This window comes from Meleagris gallopavo, chromosome 2 (genome assembly GCF_905368555.1).
Source record: "Meleagris gallopavo chromosome 2, MGAL_WU_HG_1.1, whole genome shotgun sequence".
Classification (NCBI taxonomy): domain Eukaryota; kingdom Metazoa; phylum Chordata; class Aves; order Galliformes; family Phasianidae; genus Meleagris; species Meleagris gallopavo.
The window spans coordinates 52,351,080-52,377,547 of NC_139405.1; positions in this window are offsets into that span (position 1 = coordinate 52,351,080).

Genomic DNA, 26,468 nt, shown 5'->3' on the forward strand with positions numbered 1-26,468 from the left:
AATGTCCCAGTGGAGTCCATGAAGAGATATCTTTTACAAGATAATTGGTTATGGAAACAAAACTGCTTACATCCCAGTGACAGCAAATACTGCTTTCCTGATAATCTTTCAAAGTTTCTTGGCAATTCATGATGCCTAAGATAATTCTATACTCTGCATAAGTATATAACATGACTTTACAGATAGAATTACCTTTCAGAAAATAGCATACTTGTACAATGAACAGCAGATTCATCAGCTCTGCTAAGATGAACCTTATATGTATGTTAACCGAGTAAGATATTCATGATTTGTCTTGCATTGCCTCTAGAAAGAAGTCAAACTGTGTGTTGTCATTCCTAATCCTGAATGACAGCATATTACATAAGTCTCTGCTCTAACTGAATAAATAGAAGTCTCAGAATTATTATTGTGACAAAAGCCAATATATTTTCTGATTATATAATTACTTTTCAGATGTTATGATGATATTAAGCTCTGAATACGTATAATTAGATTAGAAAATTTGTACTCACATATCTATGTAATAATCATAACCCTTTCTCACTGCCAACGCTAGCTATAACTTAAACACTGTATACCTTCCACCTCTCTTATTGCCTATACAGTATATTGTTAGGATAGAAATTCATGATATACCCTTAGATGTATAGTCAATGAATATAAAGATGTTATAATTATGAAATAAACAAGAGAGTTTGGCAAAGTAGACTATAATAACAAGAATAGATAGAAAGCTTACCCACATCTGAGGCTCATTACAAAACTCCAGAGGAGGTATCTTCGGAAGAGACCCTTTCCCACTGGTAGTTAGCTCTTAAATGGGTCTAGGAGAGGTGGAGCCAGGCTCTACCCCTTCTGTCAGCACAGGTGAATTGCCTTCACCTATGCGTCCGTGGCTGACTCATTGCTCACCTCAGGTGATCAATCAGAGGTTCAGGCCGTGATTCAGCAGTTCCCATACACTTAGGTCATAAAGTAGTCCTGCACCTTCTGCTGGAGGTGCAAATATTGCACAAGGCTGCAGAGTACATCTAAAGTATCTGGCAAAGTAAGAAAGTCTCTCTGGAAGAGAGAACAACATGAGCCCAGCCGTAGCATGAAATTCATCGTGGTGAAGAAAGTCAAGTCATTCTTCCTACCTTTTAGCGGGAAAAAATCTAATCATCGCTCTCCTTTCCATGTGAAGTGTGGTACAGTACTAAGCAGATTCATTTCCTTTAGGCTAGAGGCTATGTACTTTCAGATGTATGATATGATAGAAGATTCTACACAAATAAATGTGTATATACTGTATTCTGTCCACAGGTGTGCAATTAAAGTGCGTATCTTCATGCAGTATCCTCACTGGGTGTTTGAAATGTCAAATGGGTTTTATATGTGTTTCCAGGCCCAGTTAAGGTCTTTATTGCTTTTCTTAATCAGTTGAGTCTCTGAAAGAATTACTGTATTTGATAATCCATGAATGCTACAAACATCTTCATTTTCTTTTTGACTGTCTTTCAAATAATTGGGTTGGTTAAGTTTTTGTCAGTTAAAATGATTTCATTGCAACAATTACACATTCTTTCTCTAGTATTTTAATCAACGTAGACACAACTCCTGATAGTATATTTACTTTCATTTTATTGCAAGTGGCACATGCAGTTTCCAGAGTGGCCCAACCAATTTAATGGAACAGCTAAATTTTGTAGTTTTAAACTAATCTGATTATTTTGCAGCTAGGTAGCTGGGGTTATTTTAAATAGATTTTAAATGAATTTTAATTTCATATAACAATTTACTTCAAGTAATGACCTCAAATGAATAGATGCTTCAGCATCTCATTCCCAGCAGATTTTCTGTTTTGCCAATATCTGATTAAGAAGTTACAATTCTGCTTAAAAATTGTTAACCACCTCTGCATAGCATCTGACTCAGATGCTGGGAAATACAATTGTTGGCCGTAGTACAGAATGTGACATCTGCTTAGATTTTGACAAACATGAGCACAGCCAGAATGTTTGCTCTTGTCACAAGAGGAGATCTAAAAACTTTAAAAGTCACAATAATGCCAGTCTTGTTGTAGTTCTTCTTGTTAGTTCGCAATTTTCTGAGTTTTACTAGGATCAATGTACATTTAACTTCATCATGAGCAGAAAATGGAAATAAAGATAACTGTTTATTGCTCTAAGTAATCTGAATAATTTTTTGTACACGGTAACAGTTGTATATAGCTTTTCTCCAATAAATCCAGGACCACTGTGAGACTAAATGAATTAAGTGATTCAGATATGTATGAAGAGCAAAGAAGTTCAGTTGTAATATCACTCAGGTATATATTTCTAGTAAGAGGGGAAAAAAAAGTGTTTTATATGATGAAAAGTAGGGATAAAAAAAATACACATTGGCATGTCAGTTAGCATGCCAGTAGAAGGCCATTCTGAGCGATTCTAATATTTTTGAGTGTTCAAAAATCCCTCCATATTTTCTGTTTCCACATTTTCTCCTTCATCTTTCTTGGTTCACAGGATAAGCAAAGAAGATAAACATAACACACAATAACAAGGCATAATCAGATTGTCCTGGGAAGAAGTGTTTCTGTGCAGGCATTTTCAAGGGACAGCTGTCCTTGCAGTAATAAATGAAATAGTGGATGGAGGCTTTAGCAGCAGTCCAGGCATTAAGAACTAATCTAAACAGTACTGAAGAAAAAGCTGCATTTTCTGCCTTATGGAAAGGGTGGGAGAGAGGTTGAGATGTACCACAAAGGGATGGTAAAATTCTGCACTAAATGGCTAGAATAGTCAATATCATGCAGAATGATCTAAATTAAGATCTAACTGAGCTAAGCGCTCTGCAATCAGAAGTTCTTTTTGGCCTTATTCATTCGTATCTCATGAGTTTTATTGCCTGATATAAGTCTAGCTTTATTTGAAAGTGTTCATAGTAGAAGGATAATCTTCCGACATTGTACATACAAAACTTCTTCAGGGTTCCAAACTCAGCGCACCTTTTTTCCATTAGGGTTTTGTGCATGAGTCAGATTCCTATCTTCTTCAACCTCTTTGCATTTTAAGAGGCTATTGCCCCACGATCTGAATACAGAGGGCTTGGACAACTAAATGGGCATTGTAAAGCAATTCTACTGGAACTGACTACCTAACTTTTGGGCATAGCAGTGCTGATTTCCTTACTCTGTTTGTAATTGGCTCAGTGCGATTCCAGGTGATTTCCTCCTAGGCACTACACATTGGTCTGCACTTCATTCTTTTTATTATTCTAGGAAAACTGAACAAATTTTACTTATCCGATGTCCAAATGCATCTCAGCTGCTGCTTTTTAAACTAGATTGGTGAATGTCACAAAGGTACCCTGTACTGATTTAATCCCACTATATTTAGCTAGAGCTTTTCTTCTTAAAGGAAAGGCAGTCTTTCACACAAGACAGAAGCAGCAGCATTACCCTTTCTAATTGATTTTCATGGTTTAATCACTGTCACAGGAAATTGTGGTTAATTTGTTTGCACTTGCCTGGCTTTTACTTTCAGTTTTTTTTTTTTTTTTTTTTTTAAATGCCTTCCTTCCGTAGATTAAAGTGTTGCTCACTGATTGATAGTTTGCCCTATTTTATACGTTCGTATGTTTTTACATATACACTGGAAACAAATATCTTCATGATCCTTTTTAAATGTAAAAGCATTAATATTTTCTTCAGCCTTTCAGTAATTTTTCTACACTGTTCTCAACAGTCTCCAGATTCCACCAGCCTTCTAAACTTATGGAAACTAGAAGGAGATGCATTACTCTATTGTCATCTCATTACTATCCTAATTTTGTAGAAGCATTGCTTCATTTTAACAGCATATTGCTTTTTAGGGCACAGAATGCAGTCCCTGTAGTAAGTCTATTACATTGCACTTATTATACTGAAATGTTGTCCTTAAGCAGGTTTCATTGGCCCAGCAATTCAGAGCATTTTCTGGTTTCTTTCTCCTTATTAGTATTTACCACTTTGTCAGCTCTGTGTAACCTGCAAATATTGTTGATTGTATTTACGCATTCATCACTGAGCTACAGAGAGCTTTTTGTCTTCTATCAGGCTCTGCAAGTGCTAGAAATACATCTATCTAATTTATGACAATGCCCCTTGAGAATGACATTTTTTCCATCAGTTAATTGTATAAACTTTAATTCATCTAACTTATGCTTCATGGATGCTGTGTCTCCTCCTCATTTTTTAATCAGACTGCTGTGCAGTGTTAAGTTGAATGTTTCTTTAGTCTATATTATGCTGCTATTATGTTTTTATCCACTGTATGTGAAATCCACACCAATGATAAGAAATTCATTTGGCAAGACTGTACTGACTGGTATTCATTTTGTGCTTCCTCTCAAATTCTTTGAGATATTTTTAGTTCTTTATACTTTTAAAGGCTTAGCAGCCAGACCAACAGGCATACAGACAGACTGGTTGACACATGAATAAAACTAACACTAATTGGTTATTCCAGCTCCAGTGCCTGTAAGAGCTGGTTTCCTCAGTAAGAGAGTCCCATAGCAGCAATTGCTGCCCATGCAGACTGTGGTTCCTCAGAGGGCAGCTGTCACACTGGCTTGTAGCTGTCTGGGGAGTGCTGGATATCTGGGAGCCTGTCAGATGCCCAGGAGCCTGATGGATGCCTGGGAACCTGTTGTCTGTTTCCTTTCATAACAAAAAGCAATGGCCCAGATGGAGAAAAAATCAGGGGTCACACTGGATCATCACTACCAAATAGGATGCTACTTCTGGCCAGGAAAATTCACAATACTCCAGAATTTAACAAAAAAAAAAAAAAAAAAAAAAGAAAAAAAAAAGAAAAAAAAAAGAAAAAAAAAAAAAAGAAACCAGCAAACTTGCTGTCTCCTCAGCTAATACTTTTGCTACTCCAAGTAGCTTGGATGTTTCAGCTTACAATACTTCTCCATCACCCATATAGGCAATTAAAGCCTTAACATAACATAATGCATTCATATGCACTCTAATATATATATATTTATGAGTACAAATCAGTAATATTTATTAAACACTTAATGACTCTATATCTAATGAAGTTTGGCTGTTCATTCCTTGTTCAAGTATTCCGGCATTTTTTTTCCCCCGTTTCCAAGTAATACATCTGTAGTGTGCTCCAGAAGTCTTAAAAATTAAGTCCTTGCCTATATATTCAGTGTTAGTCTGAAACAGCTTCTCTCTCATTTCTTTATTGTGCTTTACACAATGGGAATGTTCTGTATGGCTCTGCTTTGAAAGATTTTCCTATTGTTATATTAATCTTGTTTTAATCACATCTTTATTTTCCAGATAATAATAAAACTATGAATGATAATAAGAATCATTCTAATTCTCCCTGATGTGGAGGGAATACTCTTATTTTGAAACATTAAGAATATTAATTATTTAGAGAGTTCTTCCCTCAAAACAGCAAACTTGATTATCATTTGGTGAAAGAAAGGATCAGGGGTGTTTTCACTGCTCTATGCCTTTCCTTCACAGTATATAACTAGGCACGGTAAAATGAATTCCCTGGAAGTTTGGCACTTTTCTGTTTCAAGTAGGAAGATGAAAGAAACATTCATGTCTGTCTTTCAAGTTTTATTAATACTCTGGGTCTGAAAACAAACACAGAGACAGACAGGGCTTTGCCAGAGCCAGACTGGCATCTCTTCTGTGCAAATCCCACTCTTGAGGAAAATACTCTCTCGTAAGCCATGCTACCCTTACTGTTGGATCCAGAATAGATTCAGGGCATGCTGTGAAGAGCAATGCTTATTTATGCAGAAATAGCTCAGTGGTTAGAAAGAGACTGCTTCTGCAATGTGTCTTACTACTCTTGACTCAAATCACATGATTATTTATCTTGTATACTTTAACATACAAACACCTGTAACAGATGAGGAAATGGTCTTTGTCAGGGAGGAGAGCATGGAGCTTTACCCATCTAAGCTTGCATCAGCTGCAGCAAAGGTGTTCAACTGCATATTTGTTTATTTGGATGTTGTATTTTTTCTTCATTTTACATCTACTACTGTTGGAGAACATGACCTAACATTTTTAGAGGTATTGAAATGATAAGGATTTTCCAGAGAAAGCAGGATCTCCCAGCACATCCTGACATTCCATGTTTTCACCTCTTCAGAATCCTTGTTCCACAGCTGCAGCCAGTAAGAGAGGAATGATTTATTTCCACTGCCTTCCATTTCCTGGGCTTTCTAAGCTACATCACCAAAAACCATTAAAATCTAATCTGAAGTAAAATGCAGGGAGTGAGCATAAAGAACAGAAAAAAAAAAAAAAAAAAAAAAAAAAGGAAGGAGGAACCTAACACAAATGGCTTATTTGAATCTTAATCAAAACGAGCTATGTCACTCAGTCTCTTTGAAAGTTTGAGAATAGTAATGATTTAAGCACTTAATGTTTTATACATTTCTTTTATATTTGAAAAAGAGAAGAAATAGTTCAATTAAAAATAGTTTAAAGGGCTATTTGTATTGCATTGGTTACATTACATTTGCAGTACACCTCTAGCATACTACTCTTGGAGAATTTTTATACTATTTCAAAATGAATAGAGACACTGAGGTCAAGTACCTTGGGATAAAAGTCGTTCAAAGCTTTTGATGTTAATGAACATAGCAGTAGAGAAGATCTGAAAAAGTTCAGTGTAAAGCAAGTTTTTTTTCTTCTCCCTAAAGCCTGAATATCTGAAAGTGAGGCCAGGTATTCCCAACAGTGATTTTGAGTGACAGAGTGAGCATTGCATATTGTATTATACTTCTCAATATTCTACTGAAATATTGGCAGACTGCAGATATTGATACGAGTAATAATAATAGTCTTTACTTTGGATGACTTCTTTTTTGGGGATGGGGTGGGGTGGGGGGGACTGGAAGATTTGAGTGTACCTCTCAATTTCACATATTAAAATGTGGATTACTTGTGTTTTAAAACACTAAAAAATTACTTCGTGATTTTAAATCCATTGGAATACACTTACTTTAGTGTAGCTGAGACTGATGGTAGTTTGTTTGTCCTGAAGGATATATCCTAGTACTACACAATCAACAGTATTGTATTTTATCCTATGTCAAGATAGTATTAATTCAACTTTCCAGTTTACTTCCAGCTAATATGAAATCATCAGCAAGATTTTTTTTTTGCCAGTGAACTGCTAGTGTTTAAGCTATAACACTGTGTTACAAAACTAAGAAACAGAAACTGCTGGTTTCCATTTTGCATGAAGTAGTAGAATACTGATTACTAATTGAAGCCCATTAAACCTCATAAGACTTGTCTACATTTATGAGTACTCTGAAAATAGACAGTCTTTAATACTAGATCAGAAGTAAATGAAAACAGTATTAAAGTAGTAGAAATTATCATTTAAAGTTGTGGAAACAAAGATAAAGAGTTAAAGTTTTGGCACCTAAATTCTGCAGAAGTTCAATGAGAATTAAACTTCCAAGATTCAGCTAGATACCTTAATTTACAGGCCAGATATTAAAAGGATTTTACAAACATAATTCAGATGTGCATTTAGTCATATACTCAGAAGCATGGAGACAACCTAAAAAAACAATGTGTGAACACTTGGTATTAAAATATCAAATATTATGACTTAACAGAATGCTTTTGTATCTGGACCCAAGCATATCATATAAAATAGAAGTAAATAATTGCCTCTGATTAGTTTTCAGATTTCCTAAGAAAGGTATTAGTCACAATCTGGTAATAAAGAATGAATAACTTACCCTATTCTGAAGATCAAGGCTCCCTGAAAAGTTCCCTGGAGAATTTCTAAGTAAAATTACTACACTCTTGGCTGCCAGCCCTTAAATGAGGTTACGGAAGGGTGGGCCCAGGATCCAATCGTTCTGGTTGTACAGGTGAATTCTTCCACTGTGCTTCCAGGACTGTCATGCCTCTTCGTTATGTGCTCAATCACCAGTTCAGGCCATAATCTAACAGTTCCCATACACAAAGAAATAATAAAAGTGGGTTATTCTCTGCTTCAGAGAGGAACTGGACTCGATGATCTGGAGAGGTTCCTTCCAATTCCTACAATTGTGTGATTCTGTGATTCTGCAAAAAGGAGAGGCTGACCCTCATCTTGCCACAACCTCTTTTCAGGTAGTTGTAGAGAGTGATATGGTCTCCGCTGAGCCTCCTCTTCTCTAGCTAGACTAAGCTAACCCAGCTGCTCCTTGTAAGACTTGTAGACTCATATTCTTCTAGACAACATTTCTTAAAATATAAAAATTAACTGTAGGCTGAAAGATCTCCCATAATAATAGAAAAAGTTTTACGATAGCCCTTAACATGGTTACTTGTTTTTCTCATAAATTCAGCTGGCCCCCTCATTTCATCTATGGGTAGACACTGGACACTATTCTTTGTATAGAGAGACCCCATGAAATTCACTGCTGTGCAAAGCAGCCATCCTGATCCCCACGAAGGAACAAAGCAGGAGCACTATTACTTTGTGCTGTTGCAACCAGAAAAGAAGCTTGAACTTAGAAAGGAGGAAAACTTTCTGATACTGCAAATACCATTCTGAGCAGAGATCCTTTGACCATGCTGGTGAGAACAAGGAGGTGCTCTTGATGCCTCTTGGGCAGAAATGAAAACAGTGATGAGGTATGGAGGAATAAAAGGAAGGAAAATGAGAAACTACTGAAAAAGGATGAAAGAACTTGAGAAAAACTGAGGTATTATATGTTGCTTGTTGAAGAAGAGACTCCAAATCTCAAAAATCTGTGGTAATCCCAATGTACGTAGGGCTGACCATAGGCCACAGTAGTAAACTCAAACTGTGTCAAATTAATGCAAAGTTATAAAAGTTCCCAGTTAAAGCAGTTCACATAATCTATTTTCTATATCCAACATTTTCTCCAGCTATAATTTTATAATCTCTCTGACTTTTAAGTCCGTTAAATCTTTTCCAAGTCACTCAAAAATCTTGAATTTTCTCACTCCCAATGGAAGTAGCTCCCAACTGAAGTAGTAAAAGGCACTGATCACATTAAAAAATGGCTTAATAACATTCCTACCTCTCCCTGGAGATTGTCAAATGGCTCCTTACCACACAATCCCACTGTGATAGTAGCTGCCTAAATAGAATTCTATGTAACTCTGAAAAAAATTGTATACACTCAATTTTAATATCTTGTTTCCCTTGGATATTTACTAACTGCTGCCTCTGTTTAATATCTGTGGTCTCACAATGCCTAGTGACCATTTTTCTTGCAGACTGCTAGGAGCATGTCTCAATGTTGTAGTCACATCCAGCAGTTGTGCTCTGGTACATAACTTCTCATTTGGAAATAAGCATATGAAGCCTGATGCAATTGTCAGATGCCATTTTGCACAAAGTATACAGATAAATTAGTCATCAGAGAAAAAGTAATGTTTCTTATAAGAAAGGAGCTTCTTGCTGCAAACAAAAGGAAAGAAGCTGCAAAGTAAAGGAAAGAAGCATGACAAGCAGATCCATGCTCCCCTGCTCTATTATTAATGGAAAACATTTTAAAAAAACAACAACTGATATGCCACCAAGAATGAGCAAAGATGCAAGGGGAATTTTGTCTCCTTTAAACATATAATGCCTTCCAGTGCTTAACTGGAATGACAGAACTATTTATTGCTAATGCTGCCCTCGGTGCTCAATCTGTCCCTTCATGAATGAAGCATCTGGAGTGGAGCTTCAACAATTTATTGTCTCTAGTGGTTTTGACACACATGAGCTCTTTCAGATCTTTCAAGTGTCATTCAAGAAGCCTAAGACAGGGCTCTTCAATCATCAGTTTCCTATAAGCCTATGGTGCCTTTGAAATTTCCATGAAACTTTTTTCTTCCAAAGTACATGTTTAAAGAAAGCATGATTCATCACTTCACTACATGACACAAAGCATGTGGTTAAATTGCCTTCAGGATATTTAGTTCATAGAACAGATAGGGTTTATTTATGCTTTTTACCATTTCTTTTTCTCATTTATTGTGCAATTAAATATGGACTTAAATTAATAAATTATTCAACATTAAAAGAGTTGGTGGCAGTACAGATCCCTGTCAGTATGACTTAGCTTTATCTTCTGTAATCTCTTTTAATGATAAAACTGTTCCTGGATCTGAAGTAATAACAGTATTGCAGTCATAACTGCAATATAACAGTCATAGAATCATAGAATTGCTCAGGTTGGAAAAGATCTTGAAGATCATCAAGTCCAACTGCAACAAGTCCAACACATTTGTCTTAAAATATAAAAACGTGGTTTAGAAAGTCAATCATTTGGTTGTAGAGTTACCTCACTTACTGTCATCTTTGATGTAATTTTTATATGCCTATGTGGTCCAAAATGGAGTACTGTGTGGGAATATATGACTAAGGGAGGCTGAAATCCTGAGATACTGTCACAAGTGATAGTTTAGTGCTATTGCTCATGTAGTTATCTGGACTGATAATCTGGAGATTATTACTTTTAGAAATAAAAAAATAAAAACAACAACAACAATCAACTAACGTGTTTTGTTTATTTATTTATTTAGCATGTGATAGTAAAACTATATTTAGTTTGTACTGAAACACTGTTCACTGTTCTAGTCATTTTAAAATGCAGATTGCACTGCAATTAAGAAGCTTATGGGGAGCTTTGACAGTTTGATACTTAGCTCTATCAGTGTTCAAGGAAGATTGAAACTGGCATTCTCATATGTATGTGATATGTTATGTATGACATGATATGTATGTGATATGTGATACATTGCTCAAAGAAGGGCAACAAGACTTGTGAAGGGTTTGGAGAATATGCCCTACAAGGAGAGACTGAAGGAACTGGGGCTGTTTAATGTGGGGGAAAGGAGGCTGAGGGGAGACCTTATTGCTCTCTTTCAATATCTGAAAGGTTCTTACAGTGAGAGTGGGTTTGGTCTCTTCTCACTGGTGACAGGTGACAGGATGAGGGGAAATGGCCTTAAGTTACATCAGGGTAAGCTTAGGTTGGATATCAGGAAACACTGCTTTACAGAAAGGGTTGTTAAGCACTGGAATAGGCTCCCCAGGGAGGCGGTTGAGTCACCATCCCTGGATGTGTTTAAAAATCATTTGGATGTGGTGCTCAGGGACATGATTTAGCAGAAGGTTGTTAGAGTTAGGGTAGTATGGTTAGGTTGTGGTTAGACTCAATGATCTTGAAGGTCTTTTCTAAGTGATTTTATGATCAACAACTGCAAATTAGGCAAGTAGAGCAATTTTTAGAGTTAAGTATTCAATTATAACTGAATGCACATTTGGACCACATTGTCATGATGAAGTTAGTGTTCAGGAAGGGAAGTCTGCAAACTATTTACATTGTGTGCACGTACTAAGTTTAAATTGTGCTCAGGTGTTTTCCACAGTCCTCGGAGGGCAAAATGATGACTACAGGACCTTGGTGTGTGATTCTGAATTAAAGATACTGCTGCATTTTTAGTTCAACATTTTTTGTTGCCAGCAGAGAACTTTACTCATATGAGCTCTCATTCGTTTATCAGAACTTAGTCACTTAGGAAAACAGGAGAAAAAGGCAGCCCAAAAGGCTGTTGCACAACATAGTATAGGTATCATTTCATGTCTCTGAAGGTGAAAATTTATGTAAAACCATAAGTTGTTTTCCAGAGGGTACAGAAACACCCACTATAATTCTGACAATATCTTAAAATCCAACAGATCTTTCAAGTATGAATGTCAGCACAGTCTCAGTGGATATTTCCAGCCACTGTTTTGTCTCAAACATTGTGTTGTTGGATATAGTTTTTTATTAGCTCTCAAGCATAAGAATTCTCTTGAAAATAACAACATTAGAAACTTCTCTTATAAGCAAACAGATGACACACAGTTTCCAACATCATTTTCTCTCATGACTATGCATGAATTATGGTCAGCAGCTGGTTGTATTCACAAGATAGATGTGATACAATTCAGACATTAAAATACTGCATGAAAAGAGGGTGACAGCATTACAAGGAAGGCTGAGGCTTTGTTGTGAGATGATGTCTACCTGGGTTGTGAAAAATGAGCTTTGCAGCAAATTCTGACATGCCAAATTTGATGATTCCTCAACATTTAATTGATACTGGTTGTTATCATTCATCTTCAGACAATTTTTATTATATTCAGAAGGAGCTAATATGAGTTAATATGAATTAATATGCATATCTTCATCTGTATCTAATTTGATTAGATGATGCAAATCAGAGGTAAAGTGGAAAGCGTTTCTGAGCATATCCTTTTAGAAAGGTAGAATCATAGAATGGCTAAGGCTGGAAAAGACCTCCAAGACCATCCAGTCCAACCATCCACCTGTCACCAATATTTCCTACAAAACCATGTCCCTCAGTCTAAACATTTCTTGAACACCTCCAGGAACAGTGACTCCACCACCTCCCTGGGCAGCCCACTCCAGCGCCTGATCACTCTTTCAGAGAAGTAGTATTTCCTATTGTCTAACCCGAGTCTCCCTGGTGCAACTTGAAGCCATTCCCTCTAGTTCTATTACTAGTTACACGGGAGAAGAGGCCAACCTGTACCTCACCACAACCTCCCTTCAGGTAGCTGTAGAGAGTGATAAAGTTCTGAGAATCCTCTTCTCCAGACTAAATAACCCCAGTTTTCTCATCCAATCCTCACAGGCTTATGCTCCAGACCCCTGAATAGCTTCATTGCCATTCTCTGGACATGCTCCAGGCCCTTGATGTCTTTCTTGTAGTGAGATGCCTAAGCACTCTAGGTGTGGCCTCACCAGGGCTAAATACAGAGGGGCTCTGTAGGGCCTTCCTATCTGTAGGCAGATTCCCAACTTGGTGTCATCTGCAAATTTACTGAGGGTGAACTCGATTTCTTCATCCAGGTCATTGATAAAGATACTGAACAGGATAGGCACCAATACCAATCCCTAGGGAACACCAGTCGTGACTGGTCACCAGCTGGATTTAACTCCATTCACCACCACTCTCTGGCTCCATCCAGCCAGTTCTTTACCTAGCAAGGAGTACCTGTCCAAGCCATGAGCTGTCAGTGAGAGACAGTGTCAAAGGCTTTGCTGAAGGCTAGGTAGACTACATCAACAGCCCTCATCCACCATGCAGGTCACTTGAACATAGAAGGAAATTGAGTTAAGCAGGACCTGCCCTTCATGAACCCACATTGGCAATGCCTGATCCCCTGGTTGTCCCACACATGCCATATGGTCTTCCTCAAGATGATCTGCTCCATAACCTTATCTGGCATGGAGGTTAGGCTGACAGGCCTGTAGTTCCCCTGATTCTCCTCCCCTGACCCTTCTTTAGATGGGAGTCCCATTGGCAAGACTCCAATCCTCTGGGACCTCTCTGGTTGAACAAGAGTGATGATAGCTGATGGAAAGCACCTTGACAACCACCTCCATCAGCACCCTCAGCACCCTCAGACGGATCCCATCCAGAACCAAGGACTTGTGGCAGTTCAGGTGAAGTAGTAGGTCTCTAACTCTTTCCACATGAATTATGGGGGAGGTTATTCTGTTCCCCATCTGAGAATTCCAGGTCAGAGGGTAGAGTATCCCAAGGAGTCATTCCTCAGGTCAGTTCTTCATATGAACAGCAGAGTTCACAATTCTAGTGATTGCTTCACATACTAATGCTAGTTTGCTTAACTGTTAGTTTGGATATGATTCTGATGGTTTTTGGACTAGCACCCTATCAGGAACATTGCAATATGACTCATTAATATAGCAAAGCCAATAGTGTTCCAAGAAGCACTTTCAGTTCGTAAGTGGAAACTGGCATTTCTGTAGATTCAAGCAGAGTGTAAAGGATTGGAAGGGATTAGCAAAAGCCCTCTAGTCCACTTTCCTGATCAAAGCAGGTCCTATTAGAGCAGGCTGTGCAGGGACACTTGTGAAGGATAACCACAACTTCTCTTAGAAATTTCCATTTCAATTCATATAGACAGTAAATGAAATCAAATTATAAACAACTTTTTCCATGCAACCCATCTACTTAAAATAAATTTAGTACCACGGTCTGAGACAGTACAGTCTGAACAACAGCCATCAATCTTAATCTCTCAGTTCTATACCAGGCTCTGAATTTTGAGATATCACTCTATCTTTCAATGATGTTTTTCTTCTTTCATTTTACCAGGTGTTTATCTTAAACTTCTAAGGTATTTGGTGAAAGTATTATACTCGGCTGGACATGTAGAAAAAGCCAATGGGATCCTCCTTATCTTGACCTCCTGGTTCCTAATAAGACTGAAATGTGTTCACAGAAGCACAGTGAAAAGCGAACTCTAATGAGACAGCAGCTCACTCTAGGGGACAAAGCACTGTGATTTTTAAACACTGTGTCTCCATTCACAATTAAAATGACAGGAAAAAAAGATTTTTAAGTGAATACTTTTACATCAATTATGTACAAGTAAATAACATGGAAAAAAACTGACAGAAAACCTCACAACTTCTTTTAAGAGTGGAACTGTAACAATGCAGACTAAAGTAGGGCAAATGTTTTTCTGTAACACATACTGGGAGATAGCTAAGATGTTAGGGAAAGGGTATTTCATTTAAATTTTGATAGGGATGACAGATTTTTATCTTAAGTTTGGAACTTTCTTTCAAGAAGAGAAAACTGGAGATGAAGAATTGGAGAGGTGTTAGTAGAAAGCTTTGAGACTGCAGTCTTTACTTAGAAAGAGAACAAATAAACAGGAAGAATAATCCAATTGAAGAAGGAGAATCTGTATGTAAAATGTTGTTTACTTAATCAATAGAATAGGTACCTAAATAATCAATAACTTCAATGCTAGCATAAATGAGAAGATCAGCTTTATTTCTTTCTATTTATACATGTATTTATATAGAAATAAACAATCACTTCTGCTTTTTTTTCGGAGACTAGCTCTGACAAGACTGTAAGTCAATGGAACTTCTGCTTTGGATGAAATGACTCGTGTCACACTTCTTAAGCAAGATATAGCATAGGGAAACTCTACAAGTGGCTACAGGTAAATGTTCGCAAATATAAGTATTGTAATGACTTTGTCCAGGGAAATTTCAGTTTCAGTGATGTCTGATCCTGAACTTTTTACAGTCCAGAATTCTGAGATGGGAACTGCATGTGATTAGTTTGAACCATGTATACCTGAAAGTTATGTGATTATTTGTATAACATCTGAACACAAACTTTCCTTCTAGGGTAAACCCTCAGAGTCTGCGCTTGGTTTTTGTTTTAGGTGTCCTTTCTGGTCTGAATAAAGTTCTGTAAGTCAGACTTCCCAGAAAGGAAGAGAGAATGTGGCACTCAATTCTATAGCACATTCAGAATGGTTTCCTCTCTCAAATTCAGGGCTCATAAGCATCTTTCTTGGATGAATTATGTTGTCCACTTCAACCTATGATTTCTCACATTAGTTCATTGTCTGTACAGTGTCTACATTCCTTCTGTGTAGCTGAGATTCAAAGACTGTTAACAATAGAGAGTGAGTGGGAAGGTCTGGGACTGGAAGGTCAAGAACAAACCGCAGAAGAGATTTAAGAATGGGTTGTACTGTTGACTCCTAGATTGTCAGGTCATGAAGATCACAGCATGTCTACATGCAACCTGTCACAACACACGGATCAGAGGAAAAGAGTACTAGCTTAAAATAGAGACTAAAGTCATTAAGAGCTGATGATGTGAATGTAAAGAACAGTAAGTAGCCCAAGCAAAGAGACAGGGAGGATGACAGGAAGACAGACCTAGATAGACAGACAAGGAAAAGTCCTAATGATAAACAGAAGTGCCATGAAAAAGGCACATCCAAAAGAAGTATATGTAAAACAAGAATCTGGTCACGTAACTAAGAAGAACCCAAAAGACATATATTTGAGCTAATTTCTCACACATTTTTGAGTAGCGATACTTCTTGCTGTGGAGTACTTTTATAAGATTTCTTCCTTCCTGGACTTTCTTTTTGTCTGAAAATTCAACGGTTTGTTCCATACAGATGGAAGATATTCTGACTCCAGATGCTGCCACTCTACTGATTTCATTAGAGGCATAGACACACAGAATAAAGAAGAGCAGGAGGGACCCCTGCAGATTATCTCCTACTATACCCAGGGGCTACTTCAAGTTAGATCAGGCTGCTCAGGGCTTTCTCCAGTCAGCTTTTGGAAAACAGCAAAGAAGTGAATCCCACAGCTGCTGCGTCAGCCTGTTCCAGTGAATGATTATGTTTTTCATATTACTCACCATATCATTATAAGCCTAGCATTTTGTTTTCTGAATTTTCTTGTGGATTAAGTATTACTCTTTCATAGATGAACTTTTAGCTAATCATTGAAAACAAAGGATATCTCAAGAGGCCAGCACAAGCCCAGATTTCCTCAAGCCCAGAAATTCACGATTAATCTTTTTGTACTTGCTGACACAGCTTCTATTTGGATAGATAACTTAACCCTCTGCAATATTAAATTTTGACTAAATTGATCAATTTCTGTCTTCTGCAGATTTTGCTACTTGACTGCTCACAGTTGAATATAATTGCCTTAGTATAGTATCACTTCCAAATACTCTGCTCCATGCTTTTTTTCAGGAGCAGAGTTCTGTAATATTTCATTTCTGAATCCTGCTCAAGTTTTAGCTATCTTTACGGAATATCATGATTGCTTAGCTTCTGTATTTCTATTCTTTTGTAGAATATTACAGAAAATTTTATTTAAATCTAAATTAAATTTGTCTCTGAGTTCTCTTTTCTCTGACAGTGAACCCCAGGAAATGTGGCTTGAGAGTCATTAAAACACATGAATGAGGTCTCTGTGACATTTTTTTAACAAGGGCTTCTCAATAGAGAATTGCAATTTAAAATGTATGTATTCCTAAAAATACTCAAAGTGCTGTGTGTGAGACCTAGATCCAGCAAGGAAAAGAGGAAGACTAGAGAAAAGATGTTAAAACTGAGAGGAACAGGAAAGTTCATAAGACTTAGACATAATATTTCTGTCAGACAACTGGGTCTCCATTTGAAAACCTGTGGATTAAGATGCCAAATTCTGTTTCCCTGTTCTAAAGAAGACACCTGATTATGATTAAGCTGTCAGTCTGAGATGCATAGGCAGTACATTAAAAGCTGTTTCACTCTCAATAGGGTCTGCTTCAGGTGAAGCTCAAATGTAGAAGCTCAAATGTAGCCTGACAAAGCAGATAACCTTTCTAACTCTACAAGGCTCACAAGACAACAATATATTTACAGTTCTATTGGAGTCCTAATGGTCTTCTTTTTTTGAGGTAGTGCAAAAGAAGTTAAAAAATAACAGCTGGTAAGAAGCTTGAAAAGTGAGGGTACAAAACATTAAAAGAAATATAAACAGAACAAGAGACAGTAAAACAGAAGATACATTGGAAAAGGAGAAGAAGGAAGACAGGGAAGTAAACGGTAACAGAAGAGAATAGAAATGTATAAAACATCATATCATTAATCCATTACAAGGGACTCTGACACCTCCTGCTAGAGAGATTTGCATAAGTATTCCTACAGATGGCTGAAATTGCACACTTTGAAGAATAAAGGATTTACAGAAGTATATTAATGCTATTAATCATTTAATGCAGTTGATCACTATTGCCTTGACTGAAGTCAGTGGGAATTTCACTACTGATACTTTGTTTTTCACTTTCAAAGTATTAATGTTGAAGTGAAAAATATCAGACAAAAATTATCCATTGTACAAATAATGAGCTCAAAGAAAAGTCTTAAAGTTCAAGATATATTTTTGAAAAACTTGATTAAAACAATATTGCTTTTTTCTACTTCCAATGACTGTTGCTGTTATTGAACTGAGAAGACAGAGTTTATTCCAGTGGAAATAAGTGTTAGGATAAAAAAATGAGAAGACTACGATAAGGCTAGCAGAGGAAAAAAAAACAACTCTAAGATGTCAACTTTAGTGCATGTATTCTGCAGTCAATGTCATGGTACATGCACAATTAAGGACAGCCTATTGTATTTTATAGCTTCACATACAAAACAGAAGGACTCATGGGAGCTACACAGCTAAGATTCTATTTCTCATGTGAAAAAAGTAAATGACCAACATGTATGTCACAAGCATTATTATCCTATTAAATAAAGATAGTACTCTGCTCTCTTAATTTTTTTGTTCACTAAAGTATCTGTTTGGAAAACTTCTATGCACACATACATATTTTTTTATGTAAAAAATAAGTACTCTTAAATCTACTGAATGTTTTCAACAATATAACCAAGCTCACTTTAACTGTAGTTAACTACAATTTCTCACATCATTTGGTATCTGTTAATTTATTTAGTTGATTTCTGCTCAGAACAACTAGCATAATTTTCAATGAGGGCAGTGCCTAATGTAGTATGTTTAAATACATTTTAAATTCTGTCTATTTGTATTTTACACTTTTTAGTCACTTGTGTTACAGTTTCATAAAGGCATTTTTATTGTTTCTGAAAATTGCAATATATTTCTGCTGTTTATAGTCCTTTTTCCACTTTTGTTGTTCTCTCCACATAACTGAGCAACTCAATGTCCTTACCCTAGTGAAAGGCCCGAAAGTGAACACAGCACTTGAGTTGCAGCCTTACCAGTGCTGAGTATAGAGATGATCACCTCCCAGCTCATGCTGACCACACTGTTCTTTATACAGATGAAGTTATCATTGGCCTTCTTGGCCACCTGGCACCCTGCAGGCTCATTTTCAGCCAGCTGTTGACCAGCACCTCCCGGACTATTTCTGTCAGGCAACATTTGAACCAGACTTCCCCAAGCCTGTATTGCTGCATTGTGTGTTACTACCCATGTGCAGCACATTACACTTATCTTTGTTGAATGTCATTTTTATTGGATTTGGCCCATTGATCCAGATTCCTCTGCAAAGGCTTCCTATATCAAGAACATTAGCAATCCTACCGTACTTGGTGTCGTCTGCGAACTTATTGAGGATGCACTCAAACCTCTCATTCTGATCACTGATTAAAATGTTAAACAAAAGTGGCTTAAAGATTGAGCCCTGGGGAATGCCGCTGATGACGTTACCAATTGAACTGAACTCCATTTGCTAGAACTCTTTGAGCCTGGCCACTCAGCCACCTCTTCTCCCAGAGAACTGTATACCTGTCCAAGCTATGCATAGCCAGTTTCTATTCAGGATAATTCCACGAGAAATAGTTACACCTTTTACTAAAACCCAGGTAAACAACAACCATAGCCTTTTCCTTCTCATCACAGAAGAAGATCAACTGGTCAGGCAGGACTTTCCCTTCACAAACACAAACTGACGTGTTCTGATCACTGAATTGTCCCATCTTTGCTTTATGATGGCATTCAAGATGATCAGGCCTAGACTCAGTATGTGTAACTCCCTCTGGCATGAAACAGGTCCATACATGATTGAAGTTACTTGCCATATTGCAGTTTTGTTCATTTCCTGATATTTTTTTTCTCCTCACACTTTCGTGAGAAATTGAAACACTGTTCACCTCTGAAAATCGGATAAATAATAAAAATATCATGTTTGACATGAAGTCAATCATTAACGCAGACAAGGAAAATTCACAGAGAAGAATGCCCTCTATCAGTAAATTGTCCAAACACAAAAAATAAGAGGACTTATAAAGAAACAGCAATCATTTCTACAGTTGATTCACGGTCGTAAAAATGGCCAAAAGGAACAGCTGAGTGAATAATTTGGTCAACATCCTTTCCTCCATTATACACAAACATAAATGCAGTGTGTTCAGAAAGATACTAATTATTCAGCCTGTGCAGTTTTGTTTAAGGCATTTGCAAAATGAAAATAATAAAACCTGATGTTTTGGAAAAAAGAATGCTCTAAGCTCTTCTGAACATTTTTTTTTACCACGTTAACCGTAAATATGCAAGTTGGCATATCATATTAGAAATGATTGGTTAGATCAATGAGGAAAGCAATCTCTGTTTTTGCAGATTTCTTCCTTTGTAAATGCAATTTAAAAGAAAGATAGCATATAAAATTGGAAGACTCTCTTGTTCTTGTTTTCTAAATTATGAAATGATACATTAAAACATATTTTGTGGGCACTGTTTATTACTGGAAAGGCATGTAATTCTTCTTCTTATTATTCTCTCTTTTTTTTTTTTAAAGAAAATACTAAATAGCTGTTTTATTGAATAAATAATATGAAACACCCAGAAACCGGTACCATAACTGCAAAGTAAGCAGACTTTTGATTATATTGCTTTAGAAGTGTTATATTGCTTTAGAAGTGATGGGAAATAAAATTGCTGATATTTCTCAAAAATTATGAGTCCCATAGGTATTTTCTTCTCCCTAAAACAGAGGAGTAAACAAGTGCACGGAGTCATTAATTTCTGTGATGACTTGCAAAATCTACTGCTTTTAGAAAAAAATGTTGGGCAAATGAGCATACCGGTCTGAATGGAGAGCTCTGACTGAAAAGTACCTTAGATCTGCTTTACATAGTTGCAGGGAAAGAGTAGAGAATTTAGGACACTTTAAAATCTCACAGTTACTCTCGGTAGCAGTATTTCCTTTTCATACAGAACATAATTTTCAAGGTAGATGTAATCAAATATCATGAATGTAATTGAAATGAGTTTGCAGCCTTAAGAGATTATTACAAGAAGTGCATTTATAAAGATTTAATTCAGTGTACATAAAAATTAAATTTAAGTGATAGTTTGGATACAATGTGGTTTGTACAGTACTCTGGATTTTGTCATAAGAATATTTAGTATCCAAATTGCTGGATTCAAGATATTTTCATCTGTTATTTGGGAAACTATTTAACTTTTTAAAAATAAGGAGAACATTGTACTATTGTATCCAATAAGAAATATATATATATATATTTTAGTACTGAAGGGCTGAGTAAAAAGATTTCAGGTAAATAGGCATTATTTACCTGAATTAACCTGAACTTGTGGGATACGAATATGTGAATATATTTGTGAGTGCACATATAGGTTTATATATACATGTGTATACACACACATGTATGTATACATATAAATCTGTACATCCCATATCCTATAGGATAATTTTGTCCTCACAACCCAGAAAGCCAACCATATCCTGTGCTGCATCAAAAGAAATTGAACTAGATGTCCTTCAGAGATCTCTTCCAACTCTAATGATTCTATGATTCTATGATAATACTGATATTCTACTAAACCTGCCTGCTTTTGGAGTCTGAACTGAAATTAGTCTTGTTAATATACTAATTTCTAGCAGATGTCGGTGAGCATAGCAATTTCAATTATTTTTCTGTATTTTGCCAAGATAACTAAATGCACAAGCTTCTGATTTCTGACTCTCACACTAGACTTTGAAAACTTTTCCCTGTGTGGATAGCAGTCATCTACTTCTAACATCCAGAAACACCGACGGAACACACAACTGAGAGCAGTCAAAAAATCCAAGCATTTCTGACAGCCTATAATGAAGTGCAACATGATCTCAATTAAACTCAGTTTAAAGGCAGGAAACTCACACAAAGATGTTGGAAGTGTCAGTGTGAGACAGTAAGCAGACAGCTGGCTGCTTAACACAGGTCAAGCTCCAGATATTCACATGGTGCTATGGAAGAACAAAGTTTCGATTATCTATTCATATTATGGATGCAGTGCATGCTGATCAGTTTGTTGTTGGTGACTTAGTGACTAAACCAACATGAGACAAAAGGTACTTATGGTAAAATCGTTTAGTTTTGTGTTGTTGTTTTTCTTTTCCATAAGAAAAACTAGAGGCAAAAAGAGAAGTGCAGTCCTGATGGAGAGAGTAATAGAAGATACTGAATGAAGGGAGGAGGTCCAAAGCAACATTTCCAAGTAATTCTTATTGTCTCACCACTTCATAAATGCAATACTTACATGTGAGCTTACCTCAGGAAAATATTTGTATTTCCTTGTAAGAATTTCTCTGAGAATGGTACACCCAAATACTAGCTGGCTTCAGTTTTTGTTTTTTTTTTTCTTCATATCTCACAAGTCTTATTAACTCTATCCCTTGATAGTTTAGCTGAACTGTTTAATATCTCTTTTTTCAAGCAGAGGAAATTTTTAATGCTAGCTTAGAAATACTCATATGGATTTGTCGCTTTTGAAGCTCACATTAGATTCCAATTATATTTGGGTTTATTTCCTTGATATTTAGGGAAAATATGCAGCAATTTCCACACTAGTTCTAATCGCAGGAAGATTAAAAAAATTATTTCTTGTGTCCCTGTTATAGTTATACTTACGTAACAAAGCTTTCAGAGGTCATCAAATCAAATACTCTAAAAATAAAACATAAATGTTTTTCATTTTTTTTTTCTTGAAAGTGATGATGATGATTATTATTACTACTATTTTACAGCAGCTAAACATAGATCTGGCCTGACCTACCCAGGAAACGTTATGTAGATGGATTAGCAGGAGAGTAAAATACAGCTGGGTCTTATATACTGGAGATTACTTTCTTGCATACTGGGCAGCGTGTTATAACTAGGATAATTTTTTCCAGTATAAATCACTAACCATTTTTTTCCGTTTTATGTCTCAGGAGTATAGGAAGAAGAATGAAATCTGATGAAACATTGAAGCTTAAGCGAATATTCTGGCAGCCACTAAATCATTCTTCCAGGACACATCATAATTCTTAGAAAGTAATAATATCCTTTAGTTTGAAGCATAAGGTATGCAGGAATTGACAGTGGAAAAGAAATATTTCCTTTGGACAGGTTATTCCATGGTAAGGTTTCCTGAATCTTTTTGTTCAGTAAAACATCTGCTGTGCTAAATAATCATTCTTATGACTCCCAGTATAAATTTTCCATTGTACACCATAGCAGACATCATTTATAAAACACAATCCAGAATACATTTTAGATATCATTAATTCAAGGCAATACATATTTACATGCCAGGCCCACTCCCAGTGAATGAATACATTAAAAGTAATTTCTCAGCTGCCCCATTTTGCTTCCTATCAGCATTCAGGCTGGTTAAAGACAACTGAACTACAGGCAGTGCAGATATATGTTTGCTGGAGAACCTAGTAGACCTGAAGTTCTCCCTGTCTTAGCCTTACTTATTTACAATGACCAAGGCAATAATTTCTACCATGGCATGTGACATGGTCACCAGCTCTCAGATCCTGATCTAAAAAAGGATTAAGTCCTCTGCTTCTAAAACTGATTGTAACATAAATTTCTATCAATACACTCAGCTTTAAGTTATGGTTTATGCCATGAAAAATAGGTGACCAACAATTCATGAAAGAATTTCTCCTCTACCACTTCTTTAGGACCAAGTAATCAGAAAAAAGTAAACAGATCAGTATAGCAAATAAGTTAGGTTTTGGGACCCCATACCACCTATGTGGCAAACATGGGGACGAATTTTATTCCTGGGGAGATTTAGTGTAACCCCTGTACTAAGCATTCCCATCTTGTGTGTGGTTTCAAGCTGTTTGAAGTCAGTTTACCACTACTATCAGGAAAGCAAAGTTTTTAGTATATTACATACTCCTGAGCTATAGCCTAAAACTTCATTTTGTTTCTTTGGATATTTTTCAGTGTGTATTTGCAGGGGGGATTTACTCCAAAATCAAATAATTTTACTAGACAGGAAAACAACTGGCTGCTAGATCTCAGGTGAATCTGAAACAGAAGACTGCCACCTAATATGGAGTTGAAGCTCAGCTCTGTATTATCTAGCTCTGACAAAGGGAAATAATCTTTTGCTGACATGTACGAGCTCTGAGTGTAACTGTTTTCTCTGAAGTTACTTATATCTCCTGTAGCTGTGCAGCAATCAGGCTCTCTCGTGGGGAAGAAACAGGTATGTAAGAGCAATCTTAGATCTATGACTTTTAGTAGTCTGCAATCATCATTCATCTCCTAATAAAACATTTCCCAGGTGTTTCGAAGTGGGATTGCATTTTAGACTGTAAAATGTCCAACAAAACTCTATTAACGCAAGTGCAGAGACTGGCTGGACATTTTACGCAGTTTACTATTCAGCATGCATAGAAGTGAAGGGATCATTAAATCTAACAGATCTTTGTTCTGGCATGCTGCATCTGGGCCTGCTGGACCTACATACATCTGGGGGGTGATTTGGAAGAAGTAAGCTATGCATTTTTATAGCATCTATGTTGAAAATTCAACAGTGAAATTTAATAATGTGTTCAATATGCAAACCTTAGACTTCTCCTTTAGCTCTGGCTAATGAAGATCATCCTTGGTGTAGGAAGTGTGGAGGCAAGTGCAGATCTTTTCCAAAGAATCCTTTCATGTTCAAATGTATGGTTGTGATGCATTTTGTGCATATCAAGTAGTTTTACCTTATCTTGGGCGCTATAAGGGAGAATATCTTTTCACTGTGGCTGTCTCTAAAGGGTGAACTCTGGGACTTACAAAGCACAAAATAATCCTGAGTAAACCAGCAGTGCATTCTGCAAGTCCTGTGCCAGATCTGAGAGACAGTCTGGAGTCACAGCCACAAAAATGCATTTGGTAGAAACAGGGAGACAGAACCTATGGCAAGGAAACACACACAGATCTCCTAATAATTTACTGCTGCCAAGCTATACTGATTTTCAAATTGATGGAATCTTGCTTTAGTTCTGCATAATGCTTTTTATCACTTGTCTGTAAGAATACAGACAACATTGATTATCAGTATCTTGTATTGCTGAAGACATCCAGATTTACAACTTATAAACACCCAGAAATAAGAAGCATTATAACATACATCTTTGAATACTAATACAGTTAGACATGTTATCCTTGATGTCTGTTACATGTGTGTATGGCATACTCGGCTACACCAAGAGAGGATATTCACCAGAGTTTCAACAAAACTTTGTCAGTCTCGTAGATGGTGTATTTTGAAAATAATACAGTCTGATGTCCTCAGGTTTATCCCGTAATAATTATTCCGTCCAAGAAAGGGAGGAGATCCAAGAATCACTAGAAACAAGAATTGGACAGAAAGGAGAGATCCCCTAACATAATCTCTTATTAAATTTGTCGTATCATAAAAATCATCAAGGTTGGAAAAGATGCTCAAGATCTCTAAGACCAAACATCAACATGGCCTACCAAATCCCATCACTAAACCACATCTTTAGTGCTACATCCATGCATCTGTTAAATACCTCCTAAGAATGGGAACTCCACCACTTCCTTGAGAGCATGTTCCAATACTTGATCACTCACTTTGTGAAGAGGTTCTTTGTAATATCCAATGTAAACCTTCACTAGTGCAACTTGAGACTGTAAAATTGGAAAAACTCTTTGTCACACAGCATGAGAAAACTCACAAAAACATAACATTGTCCATTTATGACTGTGAGATGTTTTTAAATGAAAGAGAATATCTATTGAATATCCCAAAGTATCTGGAACTATACTTGTGAGAAATCTGGCTGGCTCCACACAAAGCAGCATATTTCCGCTATCCTTTGAGAGCATTTGAAAGACTCCCTATTACTGGCTGACAGCTGGCTCATCAAGAATACTTCATTGAGGTTTTAGTACTTTCTCATAGGACTTTGTGACAGTACTGGCAGGGACTCCTGCGTCTATTTCTCAATAACGTTACTTTCAGTAAGATAAGTTTAATGTCAAATCAGCTTGAATTACTTTATGTTCTGACAACACAACTAAAAAGTCTTCAAAAACTGAACAACTTGTAGTGCACTTATTATTCAAATTATTCAAATGATATGTAAAACATATTTATGGTTTAGTTTCTCAAAATATGTATGTGTACATATATGTGTACACATAAAGACATTGGAAGTAGTTTTGTCTTCTTCTAATTCCTTAGAAGATCACATCTAGATCCCTTACAGTTGAAAATAAATAATTGCAAAATAGCACAGACTGTTTCGCTTCTGTAAGAAGCCTCTACAACTGTTTTCTTACAAGTACACTTTATACATTTTGGGGTATATGGTGACTCTCAAGTTCACAAAATATGTCTTCTTATTATCCATCATTAACCTCTTCCAAAGGTGATTGCAGCAAGAATGGGGTTGGTCTCTTCTCACTGGTGACAGGACAAGGGGAAAAGGCCTTAAGTTGTGCCAGGGTAAGTTTAGGTTGGATATCAGGAAAAACTTCTTTACAGAAAGGGTTGTTAAGCACTGGAATAAGTTCCCCAGAGAGGTGGTTGAGTCACCATTCTTGAATGTGTTTTAAAACCATTTAGATGTGGTACTCAGGGACACACAGTTTAGTGGATGGCTGTTAAGAGTAGGTTAGTATGGTTAGCTTGCAGTTGGACTTAATGATCCCTAATGTCTTTTCTAACCTGAGCAATTCTATGATTCCACTCAAACCCCTCTGGAATCAAGAAAATAGGCACAATATCTGATGCATGATTACACTTAAAAGTAAATAAATAAATAAATGGGGTTACAGATTTCTACA